At 34.5% G+C, this 25,870-nt stretch overlaps 1 non-coding gene across 1 annotated transcript in view; it reads right to left on the minus strand.

Moving 5' to 3' along the window:
• The window catches only part of LOC111508636 (uncharacterized), a 73,659-nt gene extending 48,731 nt beyond the window's left edge, over positions 1-24,928 (minus strand). Inside the window, exon 1 of the transcript XR_012465166.1 lies at positions 21,085-24,928. This is a non-coding gene — a transcript (uncharacterized protein). The remainder of the gene's footprint in view (positions 1-21,084) is intronic.
• Positions 24,929-25,870: the final 942 nt, after the last annotated feature.

The following is a 25,870-nucleotide window of genomic DNA, read 5'->3' on the forward strand; positions in this document are numbered from 1 at the left end:
AGATAGAATAACTGTTAGTGTAGCAGCAAATATGGGTGGCACAGAGAAAAAGAAATTGCTCACAAAAACCAAGATATTTCAGTAGTGTCAAAGTTTTTCCCGTCAATTATGTTAACAATCGTAGAGCTTGGATGACATTGGAAGTTTTTGAAAAAAGGCTTCGAGATTGGCTTGCTTTCCTTCCACCGAATAAAATATCAGTACTACAGCCAATGGATCAGGGAATAATACATTCACTCAAAATGAATTTCAGAAAGAAGCTTCTGCGCAGAATGATTATGATAATTATGATGATGATTGTCTTAATTGTTTATTTATTTATTTGTATCCAAACAGACCAAAGGTCTAATTACATGGTCCATGTAATTAGACCAAATAGACCAAAGGTCTAATTACATAATTGAGAATGTCCTTTCAGCACTAAACAACAGGTGTAAGAGTATAAAATTCACATATGAAGTAGAAAAAGAACGAAAGTTGCCGTTTTTAGATGTATTGGTCATAAGGAACGAACAGAACGAAATAGAATTTGACATTTACAGGAAAGACACGGGCACTTTCAGATACATTCCCAATGACTCGAATCATTGGCCACAACACAAAATAGCGACACTGCAATTTCTGGTACACAGGTTAATAACTTTTCCTTTAAAGAAAGATAAGTACGACAATGAAAAGAGAGTGATTCGGTATGTAGCTGAAGCAAACGGTTTTAACCCAGATACAGTTGACAAGATAATTAGAAAATGCAAGTTTAGGGAAGTACTTCGTAAATCTTCGATTTTTCAAAAAGAAGAGAGTAATAACAAGTTTATAGTAATATATGAACCCCAATACACGAGAGGGCAACAGCTTCTTGGTAATCCAAAAGATAGACTAGAAAACAGAGAAAGGTCGGGGATTTACGAAATAAGTTGTCAATATTGCAACAGCAAATACATGGGCCAGAGCCGACGAGCGATTAAAACCTGCTTCAAGGAGCATTGTGCAGACATGAAATACGGAAGGATAGAAAAATCCAGTGTCGCCCAACATGCTCTAGACAAGGACCACAGAATTGGTGAAAACAATCTGAAACTCATTGAGCATGTGCATGACACCAGGCTACTCGATGCATGTGAGAGTCTAGAAATAGCAAAATGTAAGAACAGCACGAATGGCGATAAGGGACCCATCCCGTTTAGCCCGCTTTTTAATCTTCTGTCAGGAAGAGAATGATTACCAAGAACTTGCAGGTAGTTAATTACCGAGAAATTCCATATTGGACTTCAGGTATACAACCTCAGGTAACAAATTTTAGTATATAAGGATTAACCAGACTAGACTAGGTATCAATTTTCTTCTCCTGAGGATGCTAACTTTGTTGGCGAAACGCGCGTCGAGTGCAAAAATATCAGTTTGGTGTTAGGGCAATTGATCTCGAAAAAAGTTATTCAACTTTCACACCAACGGTTCCAATCTCATCGTTAGATGTGTTCAAGAAATAATTTAATATTGCTCTACGAAATAATCCTTGAGGCACACTCCAATTCAAATCTACAAGCACACTACATGTATTGTTTTAATTGTCTGATAGTGAATGTTTCAAACATGCAGAATTCATCGAAAACCACGACGATTCACTTATTCAAATAGCAGAACATGAATTTGATGGAGAAGAATCCGAAGAATTCACCGATGAAAATATCGTACAAAACATTAATGCTAATGAACAACTTGAAAGTGATGGGGAAGAGGAATTCGAGATAGAACTATTACCTACCGCAGAAGAGGCATCAGACAGAGGTTGCAGAAATTTTCACGATATTATTTCATAGCAATATTGAAAATGATAATTTGACCATGGCGATGTCTGCTTTACATATTTGTATTAGAGACTGTTATTACAATAAAATGAAGAAACAAAAGCAGACAAAATTTATAGGTTTCTTAATTGAAGTCATACAAGCATACATCTATCGTACTTGTTACGTGCAATTTTTATTTTGATTTAATATGCTATGTTTTTCTATTGAAATATACGTACAAAGTTTTTTTTCACGAAACGCTTTGTATTATGTCCGCTTTTTATGGCGTGTTTATCAATTCTTTTCGATGTCATTATAAACGGATTCCATTGTAGTTGTAAACTAGAGCCCAAAAACAACGCATTTATGATTTAACACCAAACAGCACTATTTCGACCCACCGTAGGTCTCATCAGTGTTGCTAGGCTGATCACACTTGGATTTCTAGACTGAACTGTCATTGAAGGACAAGCCTAAATGAGTAAGGGCGATGACAAATCCGCCATCGAAGACGCTATCTATGGGATTAGCAAAAAATTTAATTCTCGAATATCAAAGATAAACGAGGCATCCCCAAAGCTATAAAATGCAAACCCAAATAATTCAATGTATCGTATTAAGAAATTTGTTTTTGGTGTAATATTTAATGGTAAGATATTCATTAGTGAAGATGACTCTCTATACAAGTTCATACAATGATTCAAACTTGAAACGTTCATTAATTTTTTTTCATGAAAATGCCAGTTTCTAGTAATTATTACATTTCCGTAGATATAGAAAGTCAGAGTAATATCACAAAACCAATAATTTTTCCTTAACTGCTTTGGAGTAACCTTTTCAAGTGAATGAGGATCTAATAACTTTGAGACATTTCATAATGCTCAACCAATGAATAGCTCTAACAATATTCACATTTACAATATAGAATCTATCGACGAACTTTGACTTCGGCTTTTCTTTGGTTTCCATTTCGAATCTGCCCATGAACAGGTCTGCCAGGTAGGAGGACAAGGGGTTTCCCATGGCCGTTCCTTCCTGTTGTTCATAAAAGCAACCTTCTACCTGGAACCGATTCTGTTTCATACACAAATTAGTAAGAGAATTCATCGATTTCGTTATTATTGAAATTATTTTTCTTTAGTAATTCCCTGAGGTATTGCAAGGTCTGTGGAATTGGGACGCTAGGAAATAAGGAACTAACATCGAAAGAAACCAAAATCTCATCTTCTTGCAGAACCACGTTTTTTGTATGTTGTATGAACTCTAAAGAGTTTTTTATGCTAAAACTTAGTTACGCAATAGACAAGATTTCAAATTCCTTAGTGAGCTTCGCTATTTGGTAGGTAGGAGCTTCAATAGCTGACACGTAGTAGTATTTTCCTACGATTTGGCTAAGGTATGTGGATGATATTTTCGCGATGTTCGATACCAAAAAATCGAATATTGAGGACTTTGTTTCTATTTTAAATAATAGATGTCCATCAATAAAGTTCACGTATGAGTTAGAAAATAAGGGACAACTACCATTTCTTGACGTTTTGGTAATGAGGAGCCAATGTGGAGGGTTAGAATACGATATATTCAGAAAAGAAACAAGCACGTACAGGTATATTCTTGACAGTTCACATCACTGTGGACAGTACAAACGTGCTGGGTTGAATTTTTTAGTCCATCGTCTTTTGACTTTCCCTCTAACACATGATAGGTCACAACAGAAAGACGTTCAATACAGGAAATACCAGCCACTAAAGATTTCTCGAGGGGTATTGTGGCTGACATAATAAGGAAGAAGAAGTTTAGGTGGAGAATGAACGAAATCTCGACTTTCAGAAAGTACAAAAACCAAGATAAAAACATCTCAGTTCCATACCACCAATATACGAGGAACTTTGGAAAGATTTTCAAGGAACTAGGTATGAAGGTGGTTTTTAAAACAAGTCATAAACTACAGAGTATTTTGGGAACTCCAAAAGACAAAGTCGAGAATTCGGAAAAGTCTGGAATTTACGAAATTGAATGTAAGGACTGCGATGCAAAATATTAAGTGATATATAAGGAACACATAGCACACTTAAAATATGGAAGACCTGAAAATTCAGCAGTCACCCATCATATTTTGCAACAAAACCATTCCATGGACTTCAGTTCATCAAGATTAGTTAGACAAGTTAACAACAACAGGCAACTAGATGCCTATGAGAGAGTAGAAATAAGTAAGCACAATAATATTATGAATAACGATGACGGACCTATACCAAAGAGCATACTATATAGCTTGTTGAAATAGTATTGTTGGGTTTACTAATTACTACATAAGGACACATTGCAAAAATAAATTTATACAGGCAATATTGTGAAATAAATTTTTATATAGCTGAAAATTGTTTTATATACAGCTGTTATAACAGTTAAACATATATTGTAAAATAATAGATAAGGAAACATTGTAAAATTAATTTAGGTTGGTATACCTGTCTGGGTGGTACACCTGGATGGTTTACCTATATGGGTTATCTATATAGCATAAATAGGGTTAGCTTCGCGTTAGTTTCTAGTTTTAATCTTCCTCTTTGAAGATGATCAAAACACGTGTCGATGTGTTGAAAATAACGACTTGGTGTTGGGAAAAACTCCAGTAATATTCATTACTACACCAAAGGTTCCAAACAGTGCATCGTAAGTTTTAGTGCTGCTTGACTATTGTTTGATGAAATATATATTCTTGACTGATTTTTTTCACCATCTCTGAAGATGAACCATTAATGTTGGGCGCTATATACGGAAACAGTTTTTTCCGGTACTCAAAGATTGAATCAACGACAAAAGTTTCATCACAAACCACTGACTTCACCAAAATTCAGAAAGATCGAGATTCATTCTAGTACTGATTGGTGAAAAAACTTCTAATGAATATTTTTGATAATTCATAATTCATTCAATACACATTGTTTTTAGAAATATGAATATTATTAGGAGTTTCAAGTTAAAGTAGCGGTTTTTAGATTAATTTTTAAATTTAGTATCAGTATATTGAAAACACACTAAAAATACCAATGTGATAACTTATTCAGAGAGCTTAACTAGAATTTGAATCGAATTCTTCGATGATAAATGTACAATATTTTTTGGTGTGGTAGTAACTCATAAAAAAACACGTTGCAATAATGATTTTTGTTTGTTAAAACTGAAGTGATATGTACCCGATGCATACACCTACATTACTTCAACCTCAATTTCGGTTTTATCTTTTCCCGTTGATGAACTTCCGTCCAGAAATCAACATTTAAAAATAGTATTTAAGAAAAAGGCGGTTTCGAGGGAGACTCGACAATTTTTTCATATAGTTAACGTCGTTGACAGCTTGAATCTACCATAAATACTGACAGCAGCTTCAAATTTGAAATATCAAATAATTATTTCTTTGAATTTCTGAAAATAATTTAAAAATCAGGCATAACATATATATGTATTTCATGTAGACATACATGGTGTTTCATTGGCGGCAGAAATCGCTTGAACTTAAATCTGAGTGAATGAAAGTCAAAGTAGCATTATTTGTAGTAAGTCGTATAAAAATTAATACGAAATATCGCATTATGCGATATGGGTAGGGAACGACAGGAAAAATAAATTGAATATTTGTTCCATTAAAGAAATATATTTTTTTATATTGAGAAAAAATGCTTTATGAAAATGTTTTCGACATGTGACATTTCTTGTTTTTACCTTTTATGAAAAACTTTTTTCATTTATATCAATGTTATCGATATATCAAGCAGATAATTGGGATACCCAGTATTAACATTATCGCTCATATATGGAAAAACAATTCACCTAGATATTAATTAGATTAATGAACTTTATCGACCACTAATGACTTCATAAAGAACCTACCACCACTGATATTGGTGAAGGTTTCAGCATTACCTTGCAGATTTCCTGCAGGACAGCAATGATTTAAAATTTGGTGTTCATTATACAGGGTGTCCCGTATAAAATTACGCGGACAAATATCTGAAAAATAAAAGAGAATATCATAATTTCGTGAAAGCAGATGATTTTGATGTCAAAGGGTCCTTTCATTTACGTAGAGATCCACCACCAGGTGTCATCCGTTAGAGCGTGGCGACACTGACGCCAATTTTTTAAAATGGTAACTCAAGATTTTTCAATTTGTTTCTGGAGTTTGCACCAAATTTCGAATTCATCGATATAGCATACTTGCAGATTCAAAATGAATGCAATATCGAATTTATTGATTTGTCAGAAAACCTGTCAGGTTTGACAAAAGTGCATTTAGGTGTGTGTTGGTTTTTCATATTATTTAAAAAATGGTTCAATTTTGAAATGCAGAAACGTTGGTATGATATGTATTTATAGCGAAGCTAGAAGAAGTTTGATCTTCCTCTGGAAGTTGATCACTTGGTGATCGAAACACGTATCGAGGTGTTGAAATAACGGTTTGGTGTTGGGAAAAAACTCCAGTAATATTAATTTTGCTGCTTCCTCTGAATAATAATATCAGCACGATAATAGTTGGTGGTTCACCATGATCCATAAACTTCATATTGTTCATCAACTGTGAAATTGCTGGAAAAATTCGTTTAATGATGTTTAGACATGTGTTTTTCTGGACTTTCTCTTTGAATTCGAATCTTCTGATTGCAAGTTTTCTATTCATTCCAGAATTGATTCACAAAAACCCACTAACAACATTTTTTGATATGGTAAACTCATATAACCAAAAACATTCATTTGAATAAATATTGACTGATTTACAAAATGATGATTTTCAAAGAACATTACAAATCATTACTGTATGTTTCATTTTGACATTTGCCCACTTCAAGACGGGTAGCCAAGAAAATAATTCCTAGTGAGTAGTCAGTAGATGAAAAATCCCATTTCTTCACTAAATGAGTTGTGAACCAAATTCCTCAATACATATTGGAGAAAGATAAGGTATCTATTTCGAATAATATTTTATTGAATATATAATCATCAAGAGGTGGGTTAACCAGTTCAAGATCAACATATGTTATCTGAATAAATCAGTTGATTAACTACTTGAAGTGATTATCATGAAGATAATAAGTTTCATTTCAGTCCATTTAATTCTTGACCGAAATGAATTATTCTTTTCTCACGTATTGATGAATTGAATACTACCAAGTTGAATTACACCAAATCAAGATAATGGAACTTACTGAAATAGACTTTGAATTTGAAGAAAGAGTCCTCATAGGCCCTCATATATTTCAAAAGAAAGGGATCTTATGAGAAATTTATAACTGTGAAAGACGTCTTGTGCCTTTTTATTATTTCTCATATCGCGAATTCGAAAATGTAGCCTGTCAGATATAATCCAACGCCGTTCATGGTATTAGCCAGTGGAGTAGTTGTTTTCTGATAGGCGTCAGTCAATTCAACCTGCTGTATAGATATACCCGAACTTGGCTTGAACATTACTTTAGATTTGTTTACTATCTGTCTTCAAGCATAGAAGAAAGTTTTTCTTCTTTATTCAAAGGAATCGGGCAAATTTCGGATATGCAGTTGGTTAGTACATTGTCCACTAGATGGAAAGACATTTTTGCTGTTCGCTTCAACTTTGAACGAGGAATGAAATACTCTGAAAGAATTTCGATTTTCAATTATGGAATATCATTGACTTCAGGTCGATGATGGCCACTATATTGCAGTGACGAGTGGCTAAGGAGCCCGACACCGGTCTGCAAGTGTGCCCGTTTCAAAATTGAAGGTCGACTCTTTCAGTTGTATTGCCAATTGCATATGCAGGAAATTTACTGTGAAGATTCCTGCACTGACGCCTGTCGAATATAATCCAACGCCGTTTGTGATATTAGCCAGTGAAGTAGTTGTTTTCTGATAGGCGTCAGTCCATTCAACCTACTGATTTGTTTACTGCCTGTCTTCAAGCATAGTCCACTGACTAATAAGAAAACATATCCTTATTGCTGTTATGTCGTTCTATCATTACATTTTTTATAAGTGAACTGGTGTTGTACATGTCGACATGCAGTTTCAAGGCACTTTATGTCTGGATACTACTATATCGATTCGATAGTGTGCCATTCCCTTGCCTTTTTTTCGACATTTTTGAAGTAAAAATGACTCATCATTCATTCCATTACACAATGTCACAGCGACAATGGACACAGAATTATCTCTTTCGGAATCACGCCAGATGTCATTAGATACCGTAGTGCCCTCCTACTCGACTACCAGGGACTTGGGCCAGTACATCTTTGACTTGTCCCCTTAGTAAGACCAACTAGTGCACTACCTCCAACTATTTTATCTTCGGTATAATAATTCGTAGAGTGTAGAAAATTCCAATAAATGCATCATCATACCTTTCTACGAAGTAACAACAACATTGAACACTCGAACTCGTATCAGGTCTTTTGGTGTATACTGTCGATTCCTCTTCGCTCTCACATATTCGATACAATGAACTATTGTTAGAGAGACAAAGGAAATAGAATTATCTCGATGACATCCTAACTTATTATTAACATTTTCCCAACAATTTATTGCTCTCTGAAAAAGTTAGCCCGTCGTTGAAATTATTCGTTTTGGGATTTATTACTGCATTCATTTCAAAAATAAGTAAGATCATAATCCTGCTAAAGTCTCCTTTGTGATCATTTTGCTTGGTTTTGTTAAAATAGCTTCATCTTGCTTATGAATATCATGGATCCAATTCCGTAGTAGGATGCATAAGTTGTTAATGAAGTCTCCAATTTCTCGTGGATAAACTAGAATAAGAACTCTTGCAAGCCTCATTGTTTCTGAACGACTGTTTCAGAACGTATATCTTTAATTCTGACCAATAGAGGATTAACATTGTCGGTGGTTCAGCTACCTGATGTCTAAACAGAAACGAGTTGATCCATCTTCCTACACTACACAACTCTAGATGACTCTTCTTCAGTAACACCGTTTTTCATCGTTCACTCATATCAATTAGTTCTACTCGTATAATGAATACAAACTTTTTTGGAACCAGCCTAATTAGTGAAGCATCACTGGTATTTAAACAAATTTTTCGCTGGTGGTGAACACATAACTGACTCTCTGGTCTTAAATTTTTCCAACATAGTCTTTATTATTTTTGGATCCATCGTTCTCAGTTTTCACTTGTATTTTGTCTGTCACGTTTGACAATTACCGCTACACGTTCGCAGAATGTGTGGCATAATTTTGTACTCTTTCTGTGGGAACAACTATTACTAATTGAAGATCAGTAATCGCTTCTGTTTTGTCAAAATCCCTCGACGCGAGAAATGAGAATGACCAATCTTTATACACATGTTGATAGATGAAATGAGAATCGTTTCCAAATATAAACATTAGTGTGAGTTTAGCGCCTTTGTGAATTGAATGCTGAAGTACGTCATGAAGAATCAAGAGTGCCGTAGATAGAGTGTTTTCATCGAAATATAATATAGAGAGGGGTTATAGTGAGTACACCACAGCATTTCTATTCAACTTGTACTGGTGTCAGATTGTCCATAATGAAGAGAGGAAAGATAATAACTAATCCTGTCTCAATATTGTAAAATTTTCGGAAATATGGTATTCTTATATACGAACTGCTTTCAGCAAAATGTCTATTTCGACTAGTCTCAAACTCTTTTTTGATCTTGAATATTGAGTCCTATTTCATAATCGAAACTAATTTTTTCTTTCAGCTACCAACAAAAAATGTTATATGTATTAAATATATTTGAATCTGTTCGCACACATGAAATAATTTTCCCAGTGATGGGTTTTATTTATCCCGCAGCCATGTTAAAATTGTAGTTCTTCGAGACTGTTTTAGTTATGAAGGTGCAGTTTCTCACACTCAGATGATATTTGACGACATTTGAGCACTAAATGTCAATTCGCCTAAAATTACAACCGATCCCTAGTTTTCCTGACAAATCTTTTGAGAGCAACGTCTCATAAAAGTTCTTTTGAACCTCAGTCTTTGTTTTTCGATGGATGACATGGTCGGATTTAGAGTCGGTATTTTCCTCTCCCGTCTTGTGTAGACTTTGAAATTATGGAATTATACCTTGTGAAGGTGTTAGTGATACTGTATACAATTTTTCTACAATTTTTTCCTCTATTCAATTTTTCACCAAACCGCTAAATATCCTTGATCTACTCAAATTTCACCTTGCCACTTCATCTATTATTTCCTTCTGAAGATCTTGGCTAATTTTGTTAAAGTACTGAATAACTGTTTCTCTGGTTTCATTTGGCCGCAACATTTCTCCTTTCCCTTTAAATTTCAGTTTTTGGATAATCTGACATTGTTCTTGAAGTTGATGATTTATCGGTATCACAAATTCAAGAATATCTATCGCCTTCGCCGTCTTTTCACAATTTCGTTCTAATGTAACCGCCACAAACAAAATATGCTTCATTCTACTTTCTTCCGGCTCACATTCACTGGGTATTTCAAATAAGTAATATACTTAAGAATGAATTACTTTATTACCTTCCGCAATAATACAACTTGTATACAACATATATTTCAGCAAAACTCTAGACTCAGCTATAATTTTTTTTACTTGGGTACTTGAGCTTTCTTCACTTGTTTCACTCGTCGCCGTTAAATAAACGGTTCGAAAGCATAGGATTGTTCTTGCAAACTCATCATTCTTTCAAATCACATCCATCATTTTTTCTGTAAAATTCTCAAGATACGATAGGTACAGCAGCTATAGTGGACCAGCTGCCCGTAACACTGTTCGTCGTTTTGAAAATGTACATTCAACATTTTGCAAGCATTTTCTTGTATATTCATTGTGAAGTGGCAAAAAGAACTGAACAGAAATCGACTGTCAACAATCGAAAAAAAATCAACTGAAAGTGGAGCTGCCAAACAGAAAAATCAAATACTTATCAGTTTTCGTAGGAAAAATCCTGAAGAACATCAAATACAGAAGTTTCAAAATAGTATGACATTTTTTCTCTTCCTCGGATTTCTGTATTTTGTTACAATACAATACAATATAAATTATATAATATAATATAATATAATATAATATAATATAATATAATATAATATAATATAATATAATATAATATAATATAATATAATATAATATAATATAATATAATATAATATAATATAATATAATATAATATAATATAATATAATATAATATAATATAATATAATATAATATAATATAATATAATATAATATAATATAATATAATATAATATAATAGTGATATATTTTTTCAAATAAATTTTGTGGAGATCAAATGGTAATGAAATTTGCTTCGGAATTTGTTCGGTAGCAGTCTACTATCTCCTTGGAAATAATATTTCGTTCGGCTCCCGTGTCTGAAATTGCTTCATATTTTTCCATTATTCACTGCGTTTACTAATACTGAAGTTTTTTCCCATTTGTGAATAGTACGACACCTGTGTGAATAGTTGGAATATTTCCTTGTTTTTCCCTGCATGCCGAAGCAAAAAGGCCAATTCTCCATAATTCCTATGTGCTGAGTTGTATGACTTGAACCAGCTGGTGCTGGAAGAATGTTAGCTGAAGTATTTGTCAAAACATATTCTAACTTAAGAACAATGTCTTTAAACGTATCAATTCCCATGCTGTCTTCTTTTATCGATATGTAGGCCCAGTACAAATTTGGTCGAATGTCGTTTTATTTTTTATAGTTCTTCAGGATTCAAGTCGTGGATCGTATTCATAAAAAAGTATTTTGAGGTCATGGATATATGTTTTGACTGACTCATTTTCACCTTCTTTTCATAGCAGCCTCATTTCCATACTTCCGTACATTTCCATATTTTTTAATTTATCATGCCATCCAGTGATGAAATAATTTGCATATCCTCTGCTGGTGTTAAAAATGGCTGGAGAGATGTAGTTGAGGATTGACGGAGTTTATGTGGCTTGAAAAACTTCGTTTATTGTTGTATTGACCATTGCTATCGGATTTAAAGTCATTGTTTTATTAGATGTTGTTGTTGATGAATGACCTTTTAATGTATTTTCTGCAGTATTATGTTAAGAACTGATGAAGTTTGTTGTCTGATCTTGATACTTGTTACTAGAAGTTAAATGTTCTGTATCCCGTTCCTTAGGTTGAGTTTCTGTCGTTGATCCCTCTTCTGAAATTATTGTTTTTTGATAAGGTGCTGGGGTTAATTCTGTTCATTCTATTTGATCCAAAACAAATTTCACTTCATTTTATATATATTCAGTTACTTACTTTTGGGTCATTATAAGTGAATATAGTTTTGTCAATAATATAGGCGATCAACAAAGTAATATATTCAAATAGTAGCATTTGCTTATGAATTGTTTGATTCGATTTGTAATATTTCATTTTTTCCACTTTTCATTTTATATTGTTTGCGATAAAATTATTTCAAATGAACTAATTCATAACAATGATAAATGTTAATTTCAAAAGTAATGAATTTTGCTTCATAAAATCAGATGAAGAAATTTGTAATTTATTCTTAGATTTGATGAACATGCGGTACGGTTTGATATTATTATGAGATTTCATTCAAAAATGGTATCCAGGGGTCTTTGTGGACCGACATTATGTTTTTTTTTCAATAATTCATGCTGGGGAATTCTATAATTACGAAAAATCATTAATGTAAATGAAAAAAACTGTATTCAAACATGAAAAATATGTTTTTCATATGTGTGTGAATATGACCTATAGGTCATATTCATTCTGTGATCATCAGACTAAAAAAGTTTCTGTTCAATGTTCAGTTTGTATACTAAATAGTTATTCTTGTGCAACCGGTGTTAAATCTGTTATTGCTCACTCAACAACTAACTTACGTCACGCAAAGAATATGATTTCCGTTTTGGTTTTTCTTTCTTTGCACGAGGCTGTCGAGTTGCATATATAGACAATATTCAATAAGAAATGACGGTTGTCATTTTTCTAACCTTTTTTTGTTTGGGATATGTTGAATAATCAAATAATATAAACCTAGTTTCAAAAACTTTATTTATAAGAATAAGATGAAAAAAATGATCATTGAAAACACCAAAAATGTCCCCGTTTATTATGTCGGTCCACAAAGAACCCTAGATACCAATTTTGAATGAAATCACATAATAACATCAAACCTCAATCGTAATTATAAATATTCATGGTTTCTAATCGAAAATTCTTTGTTTGAAGGTGGTTGACAATGTTTCGTGGAGCATTCGGACTTCCATTGTCTAATATAATATAAATTGATTCGAAATCCCTGATGGCAAAAATAAAAAGATTAACCGAAAATAACAATTTTATTAAACAAAAAAACTGAAATTACAAGCAAATAACATACAAGCTACAATCACAAAATAAAAAATTGAAATAATAATAAAAGCTGAAAATTCAAAATTAAAATTATATCGGACCTCACAAACCTTACCGCTTGTTTATCAAATCTGAGAATAAATAACAAATTTCTTCATCTGATTTTATGAAACAAAGTTCATTACTTTTAAAATTACCATTTATCATTGTTATGAATTAGTTCATTTGAAATAATTTAATTTCAACCCAGTAAAACATGCGCTTTATTATAAAGCCATACATAAATAAAAATCTAGTAGGTGGTAGAAAAACTGGCCCCATTTTCATAATCATTAATAATAAATCAGATTTCCTATAGGAAGTATTTGAACAGAATACATTTTCACCTGAAATGATTTATTTTATAAATATATAATATCCCTCCGATTATCAACTAAACCAACCGCCACTGTTTTATGGTCCAACTTACTTTCTGTAAACAAACAAAGTTATGCTGCCTTCAATGTGAGGATGGAAAAGGCCTTTCTATTGTCTTTTGTTATTCTGAGGGTTAGATAGACAAACTACTATCGAGTATTCTTCTTCTTTTATTTGGTCATAGTGATTACCGTGAAGTGGCAAGTGAGAATATTTACCCACATCTGCGAGAATGCCATATTTAGAATCGGTGGACGCCCTCTGTGTGCATGTTGGAAGAAATTGGTGGATCGGTGGAACAGGTAATAACATTGCCTGAGTTCTGAACTGAAACCTATTCTATGTGTGCACGATAAAATTTTGAAAGGGTTTTTTTGTGCCTCGATTCACATGAAGAATACGTAGTAGTGATCTAATTGGAAATTTTTATAATCACCAAGCAGAAAATATTCCAACGTTGGTGGTACCATATGAATTTAATATAAAAGTAAATTTCGTTAAATTTGTTCATTTTCATTATCAATTGAGTCGTTAGGAATTTTACAATAGTTTTCTTTTCTCTTTTTCATGCTAGAGTTTTGCCGTGCAAATCAAAGCAAGTTAAGACAATTTGTGACAAATTAAAATAAATTAGGGAAAAATTCAGATATATTGAGATAAATTTAAGTGAATTCAGGAAAACTTCTGGCAAATTTTAAAACTCTAGGTTGAATCAATTTAGGTCAAATCAAAATCAAGCTTGAAGTTGAAGTTATTGTTGAGAGATAGAAACCAAAGTCGGATCCCAAAAGTCCAGGCAGTCTTTGAACATCTGGCTAGTATATCTGAGCACCTAGATCCTAGATAACTGCTAATAAAGACTGCCGGAATCTTTGATCGCATGTCAGAGAGTAAAAAGAAGAAAATTATTGATTCCTTGATGATTCTTAGAGATAGGATTACGATCAGGAGTTGTAAGGTTTAAAGCATTCAACTCTGTAGTAAATATTCTTATCGATGAAACGGATATAGAACTTTCAGTAGTTTGTTTGAATCTTTGACTCTTAGATATTTTTTTTATTATATCAAAACAAGCAGGTAAACCTTATTCATTGTGCAAATGAGTTATTCTACAGTAACGAGTATTGAATACAATATTTCTGTAATTTACTGTAGATGGCGTCCAAATGAGACCAGTTAATTAGTAGACCTATTTTCAATAAATTTAATTGAATTCCTATAAAAATAGAACTGCATCCCGCTCCCATGTCTCCGCAAACTCAATAGCTAGTTACTATTATTTTCTTAATAAAATAAGAAAATAGCAAGAGTACATCATACATTGAAGACATATTCATATTTGCGTCATAATCCTAAACATAATCTACGAGGTCCGACTATTACATAACGAGACTGCGCGCTTAGAGTTCGCCCTAGAGGAGTGGGGAAAAAACGAATAGTGCGCTGGGTATCTGGAAATCTTCTATTCAGGTACCAAAATACGTTTTCATCACTATTATAGTATTTGTGCAGTAGCGGTTTGAAACGAACGTTTTTTTTTCTCTTGCCGAAAGATATTTGTGACGAAAACAGGAGCAACGTATCAATCTTAAATTTCTCGTTAGATTGAAAAAACTCAGACTAGGTGCTATAAATTGTTGCAAGAGGCCTATGGGGACAATTCTCTATCTCGTGCGCGTGTTTTTGAGTGGTGTAAGCGCTCCAGCGCTCACACCACTTGAATCAGCGCTTGAATCAAAATTCAAGGCAATATGTTGATAGATTTTTTTTACATTAACGGTATCGTGATGACTGAATGAGTTCCAGAAGGTCAGACTGTCAACCAGACTTACTATTTGTCTGTTTTGGCAACACTGCGAGAAAGAGTTCGTAAAAAACGACCCGAGTTGGAAGAACAACTCGTGGATTTTGCACCAGGACAACGCACCTGCCCATAACGCTATATCTGTGAAGCGGTATTTAGCCGATAAACGCACTCCAGTGCTCGAACACGCGCCATACTCGCCAGATTTAACACTGTGCTACTTTTTTTGTTTCCGAAGATAAATCTGCTTTGAAAGGGACCCGATTCGAGTCGATGGAAGCGGTAATGAAAAAAACGGCAGAGCTCCTAAAAGCCCTTGTTACGATACAATTTTGCTTTGTTATAAATTGAACAATTTATTTATACTTTTAATAATCGGTTAGTTTATTCATTTCCACATGCGAATTTATGTATATTTAAAACCTTTCTAACCCGCCTATGACACCGACTAGGTCGGTAAATAGGTTGTGTTCCCTTTTTTCTCACACCCAAGGACATAAGGATAAGGACGGAAATTTTGGCGAAAAGATATTTTTCGATCGTGAATTGCTGAATGAACTGATTGCCTGGTTGAATTATTTCGCTCGTTAACTACCTAGAAGGGATTTTCGAATTTTCAGCCAACTGTGGTTCCTTTTTGATTTCGTGAAGTTTGGAGTATTTTGGGACAATATTGGAAACCACCGCTGCAAAAGCAGGATTTTTATAAAAAGGGCAAATAGTCAGTATTTTCTCTCAATTCTCAGAGGACGATCTTTGTCTGTTTTGTGTTGGAAACACCCTCGATTATTAGGAGGTTAGTACAGTATTTTCAAACAACCTTGTTCAACTCAGCTATGGAACTCATAATAAATTTTGTCCTTATTTTTCTTACCTTTTGATAACGATGTTGTCATGAGAATATTTTTCTTCAGGGTGTTAGAATATTCCTAAGAAAGGCGTATTTGCATCAGCTTGAATTTGGGAAATTGAAATCGATTGCCAGATCAGTCTCTTGAAGAAGTTTCCTGATCGTTACCTTACTAATAATCACCACTGGGAATATTAACAGATTCCTACTACATCCGTATCCACCGATACTGCCAGATCAGTATTCATTCCCTGGCAGCTTACGAAAAAGGAGCACCCGAAAAGCAGCTGAGTTTAGACTAAGTTATTTCAATAAAGAACCCGGTGTTTATTTATTTCCTATAATAAAATGTACAATTTACCTCATTGAGAGGAGTGGTGTAAGGTTTTACGTGACGTCACATATTAGCACATATTAGCGAATGTATTATGATAGTGGTAATCTAGCAATTGAAGTGAGGAATCGGCAAACAGAGGGGTCACTGTATTTCTTTTTTTTATTATTGTAATAAACTTCCTTAGTCATTGCAAATAGAATTATTACTTTTATGAGTAGTTAAATATTTCAATAGTGGGCTTCCCCAATAACTGGGCAGTTTTCCGATTTTTAACTGGCCAACAAAAATTGGTGGCGCTTCCCCATTTAGTTAAAAATCATTGTTTTTCTTTTAATTAGTTGCACCAACGACTTTGTGCAAACCACTGACCTAGTCGGGCATGTTAGTGGTGTTTTTGATTTTTGGCAACCCTATTGTAAATTTAATTATCTTGTTCAAAAACATCTCGTAGCAAATTGGCGCTCAACTTCAAGGGCCCTAGAAAGACGATAATTTTATTCGGTTGAATGTTCATAGTATAAACAAAAAAAAATCTGTTTAGCATAGTAAACTGGTATAACTAAGTATCATGCATCCACAATAATAAACATTTTCAGTGTTTCGAGCTCATTTCACGCAAATATAAATTGAAACAATTCCAATTTCTTTTTAAGGCTGTGCTGATGCGTTTTTGTTAGGTACCGTTTTTTTTAGTTGGTTCTGTTCGGAAATATTTGAACGGATATTGGAATAGTTTATCGATATTCGAATTTTTGTTTTGCTATTCACTATCGTTGCGAATGTTTTTATGTAGCAGTTAGAAGGTCCGACTCGCTTTTTCTTTTTTTTTCTTTTGTTTGCTTGTGGCACTGCATACGAATTTTTTTTTTGCATCATTCCATGCAGTGTCTATTATTAAATTTGAGGTATAAGACGGAAGTTTGAAGTTGCATAAAAACATTATCAATTTACAATTTGAAACGTCGCGTCGCCTATCGACGCTAAGCGTCTTTTTTTCTTAATTTTGATTGTTTCTGTCATAATTGAGTTTTTTTAATAAGTGTAAGATATTACAAATGCATGAATAGTAGTTTTTATTGAGCTTTCAGTTATCTTTTGTATTTTATAGTATTTCTCATGGTCAATATGGCAACCACAAAACTTAAAATGGACATTTGTCGTCTCACAAAAGATGAACTCATTTATGAACTGAATGTTAGAGGTCTAGGTGAGGGTGGTAGTTTAACCGTTACGGATCTTCGGAAAGCTCTTCGTAATGCATTGGCTTTAGAAACAACTTCGTTGGCAATCAAAAACCCTGTTTATCCTTATCAACTGCTGTATTATCTGGTATTGATACTGTTAAAACATCTCTTGGTGACTTTTCGGGAACAGAGAAAGACAATAAATATAAAAGTATTATATCAAGAATTGCTCATCCTTTAGGTCGTGTTAATAGAAGTAATCCTCAAAATGATGCTGAAAAGACATGTAAATCTGATTATCGTGTTCAATTGTTATTATTATTTGATGAATTGAACCAAAAGGTTAAACAAGGAAAAGGTAACAGAGACTCGGTTGTTTTCGATATATCCATTTTACGACAATCCTTGAATCCTATAGCCCATAGTTCTTCTGGTGCTGAATCCAGTGATTCAGCTAGTGATTCAGAAGCAGCTGTCAGTATTAAGCCAGTACCTGTTCGTGACTGGGGTCCAAAGTTCACAGGAAAACCAGGTTCCATTTCAATTTGCACGTAAATGAAGAGCTAGAGAGAAATGCTACGGCAAGGTGTGGTAGAGCCTTCTTCATCACCATGGGCGTCACCTATCGTGATGGTCAAAAAGAAGGATGGTTCTTATAGATTTTGTATAGATTTCCGCAAAGTAAATAAGGTTACTGAACGGGACGCTTACCCACTGCCTTTAATTTCAAGCACTTTGGATAAGCTCAGAGATGCGGCTTACCTTACCTCGCTTGATATAAAGAGTGCTTTCTGGCAGGTACCGCTCGCTGAGGAATCTAAACCAATAACTGCATTTACCGTTCCGGGTCGAGGTCTATTCCAGTTCAGACGCATGCCAATGGGCCTGCATAACTCAAGTTCTACATGGCAAAGGTTGATAGATGGAGTCTTGGGTGCTGATTTGGAACCTTTTGTATTCGTCTACCTCGACGATATCGTTATAGTAACTCAAACATTCGAAAAACATTTACAAATTTTGGAGGAGGTATTTAGTAGACTCAAGAAGGCGGGGTTGAAAGTATCAAGGGAGAAATGTAACTTCTGTCGTTCAGAACTGAAATATCTGGGGTATGTGGTGGACAAACTTGGTCTCCATGTTGATCCAGATAAGGTGTCAGCCATTCTCAATGTTCCAAGACCGAAGAATGTGAAGGAGGTCAGAAGAATCCTCGGAATGACAAGTTGGTATCGTCGTTTCATACCGAATTTTGCCGCGGTTGTGGCTCCTTCAACTAATTTACTGAGGAAAGGTATTGAATTTGCCTGGAATGATGTATGTGAGAATGCTTTCACCCGAATCAAGGAACTGTTAGTTACAGCCCCCCTGATGTCTTGTCCCGACTTTGAACGTCCGTTTTGTGTGCAGACAGATTCCAGTGACTTTGGACTTGGAGCTGTTTTAACTCAGGAAGACTCCGATGGAAATGAGAAAGTCATAAGTTACATTAGTCGTTCGTTATCTCCAAATGAAAGGAAATTCAGTGTGACCGAAAAGGAGTGTCTTGGCGTTCTCTGGGCGATAGAGAAATTCCGTCCTTATATCGAAGCCACACATTTCAAAGTTATCACGGATCATTTTGCCCTTAAGTGGCTTAATGATCTAAAGGATCCTACAGGGCGACTAGCCAGATGGAGCGTGAAGCTTCAGCAATACAGCTTTGATATCGAGCATCGAAAGGGCAAAGATCACGTCGTGCCAGATGCTCTGTCCCGGTCTGTACCTATCGTGGATACGATAGATACTAAAAACCCACATCTTTTCCCAGGCGGAAAAGATGACTGGCTTTCAAAAATGAGGGATAAAATATCGAAATATCCACTCAATTTTCCTTTATGGCGATGCGATGATAATTACGTCTACAAACGGTGCAAAGATTCGTGGAAAATAGTGGTGCCCAAAAGTCATCGCAAAAATATCTTGAAAGAAAATCATGACAACCCCACTTCTGGTCACGGCGGCATTCATAAAACTTATGGGCGAATCCTTTGCAAATATTACTGGCCTAAAATGAAATCAGATATTGTTCGATATATCAACTCTTGTGTAGTGTGTCTAGCCCAAAAACCGGAACAGAAGGCTCCGGCAGGTTTTCTATCAGGTCGCCCATCTGTCCGAAAACCATGGGAAACTATATCTGTAGATGTGGTGGGGCCGTTGCCGAAGTCAACATCGGGATATTGCTATATTTTGAGTATTTCGGATTATTTTTCAAAATTCTGTTTATTCTTTCCGATGCGATTGGCAAATGCAAAAACCATAGTTAAACTCTTGGAGGAAAATGTGTTCCTCTTATTTGGAGTACCGCGATCTATAGTATCTGATAACGGAAAGCCATTTATTAGTCACGAGATGGGAAAACTGCTTAAAGCATATGGAGTCAAGTCTATTCGGACCCCCTTTCATCATTCTCAGGGTAATCCATGTGAGCGTCAACACCGTACCGTTGAGGTGATGCTTCGTGGATATATTCAACATAATCATCGACACTGGGACCAGGTACTACCGAAAGTAGCATGTGCCATTCGTACTTCCCTTCACCAAAGTACAGGTAAAACTCCATATTACGTAAATTTTGGGAGAGAAATGTGCCTTCATGGCAATGATCATGTTTTGATAGACAACCTTCCTGATGCCAAACCTAGTTTGAGTTTGGAAAATTCGTCAGAACATTTCAAAAGGATATTTAAGGAGGTGAGGTCGCGTCTGGACAAGGCTGTCAAAAAGGGAGAAAATCACTATAATTTGCGTCACCGTAACGTTCAGTACGACGTGGGGGATAAGGTGTGGCGAAAGGGACATTTCCAGTCCAATGCTGCACAATATTTCTCAGCGAAACTAGCCCCCAGGTTTATCGGTTTGTTCACGATCCTCAAGAAGGTATCGCCATGGGCCTATGAACTGAAGGATGCTAAGGGTAAATCTCATGGGATCTGGAACGTTAAAGATTTGAAACCGGAGGGAGCTCAAGATACATTTAGCGTCCTTTCTGAAGATGATGAACAATAGACTATTTTCCAGCTGAAAAATTTCTGCGAAATTTTCTTCGCGTAAGGGGGGGATGTTACGTGCCGGTTTCCCGCCAAGTAACATTGGGATATTTTATTCTATGTAAATACACTAATATCAGTTCAGATAGGCAGCCCACACTACAACTGCCAAGTAGGGTTGGTTGTCTACCTCTGATTGAGAACATTTTAAAGGAATTTATTATTATAAACAAACTTGGTACTCCAGAAAAGAAAGAAAAGTCAACATTTTTTCATTCATTTATATGAAGAGATGAAAATAATGAGTGTAGAGGGAAGGCCAATATGTTACAATTGTCAATACTTACTTGGCATTTCTGTTTTGATATTCAATTGGCGCACTTAGAAAAGTAAACAAAACCTAGATGTTGCCTTTGTCATAGGTGTCATTTGCTGCCGTCGTAGTTCGCAAGCTGGTCGAGAAAGATCGACTACCGAACTAGTCAGGTTTACTTCCTGGCGGTAAAATTTGATTCAGGCGAATTATAGAATAGCTGCAGCTGTGTTACGTAAAAGGTGACCGTTATGAACATTCAAACAATCACCTTGATCAATTATAGGAAGTCTAAAGGCAAGAAAGAGTGTTATATGAGGAATTTCAATAAATAGGAATTCGAAAGGCGGAAATAGGTTATGAGAGGAGGGGAAACAGAGGGGAGAAGTGAGGTTGGTTCGTGGAGACGAGGAAGAAACAAGAGGTCTTTCCTAATTCTGTTAACAATTTGGAGAAATTGTTGCATTCCAAAGTATTTTGGGTTTCGTAAGGGAAAGACTCGAGAGTCCCGAGTACGAGTATAAGGAGTTTGCTGGTACGGGATCCCGACAAGAGGTCGGATTTGGTGTTTTGCCCTAGCCTCTCGAAACGGCCGCTTCAGACCACCAGCCGCCATTGTTAGATATTGCATTTAAGTTGGACATCACGGAGCCGCATGATAAGTAGCAGTAGCATTATTCATTTGATTTATTCTGGTGAGTCCGCTTCTTTTTGCTATGGCCTAACTGGTGCAATACATGTCACAACCTGGGAAATACCATCGTGAGCTTGCATGCACGCTGCATCCTGTTGCATTCCGCTGTATCCTGCTGCATTCCACGGCATATAAACACACTTGATCAATTATTATAGCTTTATGAATGCCTAAAGCTTGCCGCAGCTGTGCTTGACACCGATTCAGTTTGTTTAACAATACATTGCGTAATCATTAGCATCCTTAACGCTTTACGAGTACTAGAGACTTGCCTTAACACGATTTGCTGCCTCTATTTCATAAGAAGTGCTGCATCAAACTGTTATTTTGCCCTTATCAGTCAGTGTAACTTTGATTTGTATCAAATTTGTGAGTACTGAGTTTTGTAAATGATTCAGTGTTAGATTAGAATTATTATTGGTAGATTTATTGAACTTGTTTCCCGTTTTCCTGTTAAGTAAGAATCAGGTGTGATCACACAGGCACGGAAGCATTTCTGTTATATATATGTATATATACATTAATCTGCTTTGAGAAATACCCCTCAAAACCACTTTGGATTGATACAAACACTGCATATTCTCTCTTGATATTTGTCATTGTATGTTATTTGAAACCTGTTAAAGATTCAATAAAGTTTTTGTAAAATATCAAGAACAGCACCCTTTGGTGGATTTATTCTCCATACTCACCCCCAAATTGCTGAGCTAGCCGAGTGGTCATTTGAGTAAACTTTTCAGTGACCGAAAAAAATATTTTTGTTACCAATACGGTTTTGGAATATACCGAAGGGGGGTTTAACTTTCATTCCAAAACCAAATTTCTCTTCCACCCCCGTTGAACAACGTAACAGCATTTTTACAGACGTTGAAAAAATGGAATTGACATAATACGAACCAAACGACTGGCGTTTATTCATTGACAGCTCAGAACGTTGTCTAAAATGTATTCTGTTACACAACGGAAATAAATATACTGGGGTGCCTATTGCCCACAGTACAAAGTTAAAAGAAGAATATTGGACCATTTCGCTAGTTTTGGATAAAATGAAATACAAACACCATAAGTGGCAAATTTGTGTTGACTTGAAAATGGTTAATATTCTTCTCGGTCAACGAATTGATTACACTAAGTTTCCCTATTTTATATGTCTTTGGGACAGAACAAGACTAAACAAGAACATTAGGTAAGAAGAAAGTTGCCCTTGAGAGAAAATATGACACCTGGAAAGCACAATATATTTCAGAATTCATTAGTAGGTTGTGACAAAATTATCCTTCCTCTATTACACACAAAACTGGGCATTATGAAGGAATTTGTTAAATCATTAGATAAAGATGAGAACTGCTTCTCTTACATTGGCCAAAAATACCCACAGCTCACTATGGAAAAGATTAAAGCCAGTATTTTTAATGGCCCGCAAATTAGGCAACTTGCGGAAGATACTCAATATAGAAATTCTATAACTGAACGAGAACTAAGGTTTTGGACAGCTTTCATCTCCGTAATGCAGAACTTGCGCTTGTAGATGACTTTCTTTTACAATTTGAAAAATTGGGATGCAGTATGAGCATGAAACTGTACTACCTCTCTAGTCACCTGGACAGATTTCCGGAAAATGTAAAGATATGAGCGAAGAGCAAGGAGAGCGTATGCACCAAGACTTACGCAATATGGAAGAGCGTTATCAGGGTTTCTGGGATGATGAATGACTATTGTTGGTCTCTGATGCGCGATTATATTCAGTCTACATATCAGAGAAGAGCCTTAAAGTGAAGTTTTTAAACTCAATGATTAATACATTTTTTTCTTAGTAAATACATTTTTTTCTGTTTCATATCCATCTGAAAATCAGAAATAAGACCTGATAAAGAAATTTTACTTATATATTCAAAATTAGGATATCATATGTAGTAAGCAACAGCTGAAATTTCATCGGCAACATATGTACTGTAAACTAGTGTAATTGCCTACAACATTCGATAGTTTATTTTCTCATCTACAGTAGTTGACTACGTCTCGTAGACTCTTCCTATCAACCATTCCCATAGAAAAAAAGTCAAATTGGGAAATCTGGGTGGCCATTTTGAGAATAATTTTTCTGTAAAACTCTCCCATGTCGCAATAGGAATTCTAACTGGATGCATTGTAAATTCTTGGCATAGCTTGATCATTCATAAAATTGAAATATCGTTCAGCATTTAGATTTACTTCCGAAATAAATGATCTTATGATATGGTTAACCAAAATGCCTGACGAAACATTCAGTTTTTGGGGATATTAGGTGAGAATTTGGAGTGCCACGTTGGGGTTGGAATCACTGCAGTACCGACGATTTATTTGCCCATTCAGATAAAAGATATATTCATGCGTGAAACATATGTGGTGTACGACAAAGCTGGATTACATTTATTTCGAGAGGATATCTCAAAATTCAACTTTTTCGTCATCTTCGTTGAATTCATGAATGATTTCAGTATATCACAATGATATACTGTTATATCCCGTTATTGACCATTTTTGAATAGTATTTTCGTTCCGAGATGAAGATAAATGAGTTATTTACTTGTACCTCATGAAACAGAGTTTGAACCTATTCTTATTATTCTTCATGTTTAAAGTCTACTCGAATTATAAAAACTTGCTGAAATAACAATTTTGTCTGATGGCAGTGTTATCTGTTCCAAAGGAATTGTAGAATCTTCATAACATTGTATTGAATAATTGTCAGGGTACACCACAAATGTCAGGGTATGAATTCATTATATATCGTCATATCAGTGCTATAAATCGCACCTTCAAAGATAAGACCTCTTACTTGGTACTCCTGCCAAAGAAATATTTAAAGAGTAATACGGTGACATGACTGATATCTCGAAACAACCTATATTGTAAGTATAGGTACAAGTATAGGTACATTAGGTTATACTAAATATAATTTGTTGTTTGATGCAATAATTTCCGTCAACTAGATTTTTTTCGTTTCCACACTTCGATAAGATATTCGATATATTATGTGGAAAATTCAAACCATTCTTCAAACAAAAATATAAAAAATGTTACTTGTTCTCAGTCTGGCATTTCTGTTGATAGACATATTTATATAACCCAGACATGGATGAAACTCTCAACATTTTCGTAACAATCAATTCAGCTCAAATAGAACATTTTATGAACATTCTAATTTGATAATCAGCTAATAAGCAATATGTAATTAAAGTTGTTCCCTTGGTGGGTTTAATGAAACTATAGTTTCAAACCCTGATCAATATAATTATTTCGTTATTATAGAAAGTTAAACAATTATTGGGAAATCGAGTTATCTTGAAAAAAATCTCAAGAGCAAAACAATGCAACTATAAAACTCATTCTCGTAATTATTTCAACACTTCATATTATTCAAGACACTTCCATAAAAGGAAATTACGATTAATTACAAAAGAATTGATTAATTAGATAGTGTTTTAATATCATTTTGTATGAAGGTATAATTTTAAACTTCCTTATATATTAATTGGGTAAATACCAACAATTTCAATAAGACTCTCAGAAATGTATTTATTGAAATAAATTAACAGTAATTGATAATAACTATGTAATTATATATTTCTAAGTGTTTTCTAATATTTTCTCTAGGTATACACTGAGTGAACATCTATAATAGCGGAAAGTCACATGATATACAATGTGAATATTTAGTCTTAACAGACTAAATATTGAATATTGAATAGAAAAGTAAATAAGTATTTTTAGGAAAGTTTTGTTTTAAGAAAATAATTTTCTTGGATTTCTACTTATCCATTATCAAACAGAAATATAGGAAATTTTCAAAGAAAGAAAGACATCAATGACTTCAATAAAAACTCTACAAAGATGTATAGATCATTCTCAAAAGTTTTTGGAGATTTAAATTAAAAAACAAATTTACGGACATATCTACTTTCAAAACATGAACATTCCAGTACACAAAAACTAATTTTTGTTATTCATTTTCCCACATTTTTCTTAGAAAATGGGAATTCCGAAAATCAAAATGCTTCTTTTCCAAAAATGAGTATCTTTAAAAAATAATTCCTCATCAATTTGAATTATACTTCTATAGCTAGAATTGATTTTATAAATTTAT

Source organism: Leptinotarsa decemlineata, unplaced genomic scaffold (assembly GCF_025532065.1).
Source record: "Leptinotarsa decemlineata unplaced genomic scaffold, Ldec_3_MD MMD2_tig00000505_RagTag_RagTag, whole genome shotgun sequence".
Taxonomy (NCBI): domain Eukaryota; kingdom Metazoa; phylum Arthropoda; class Insecta; order Coleoptera; family Chrysomelidae; genus Leptinotarsa; species Leptinotarsa decemlineata.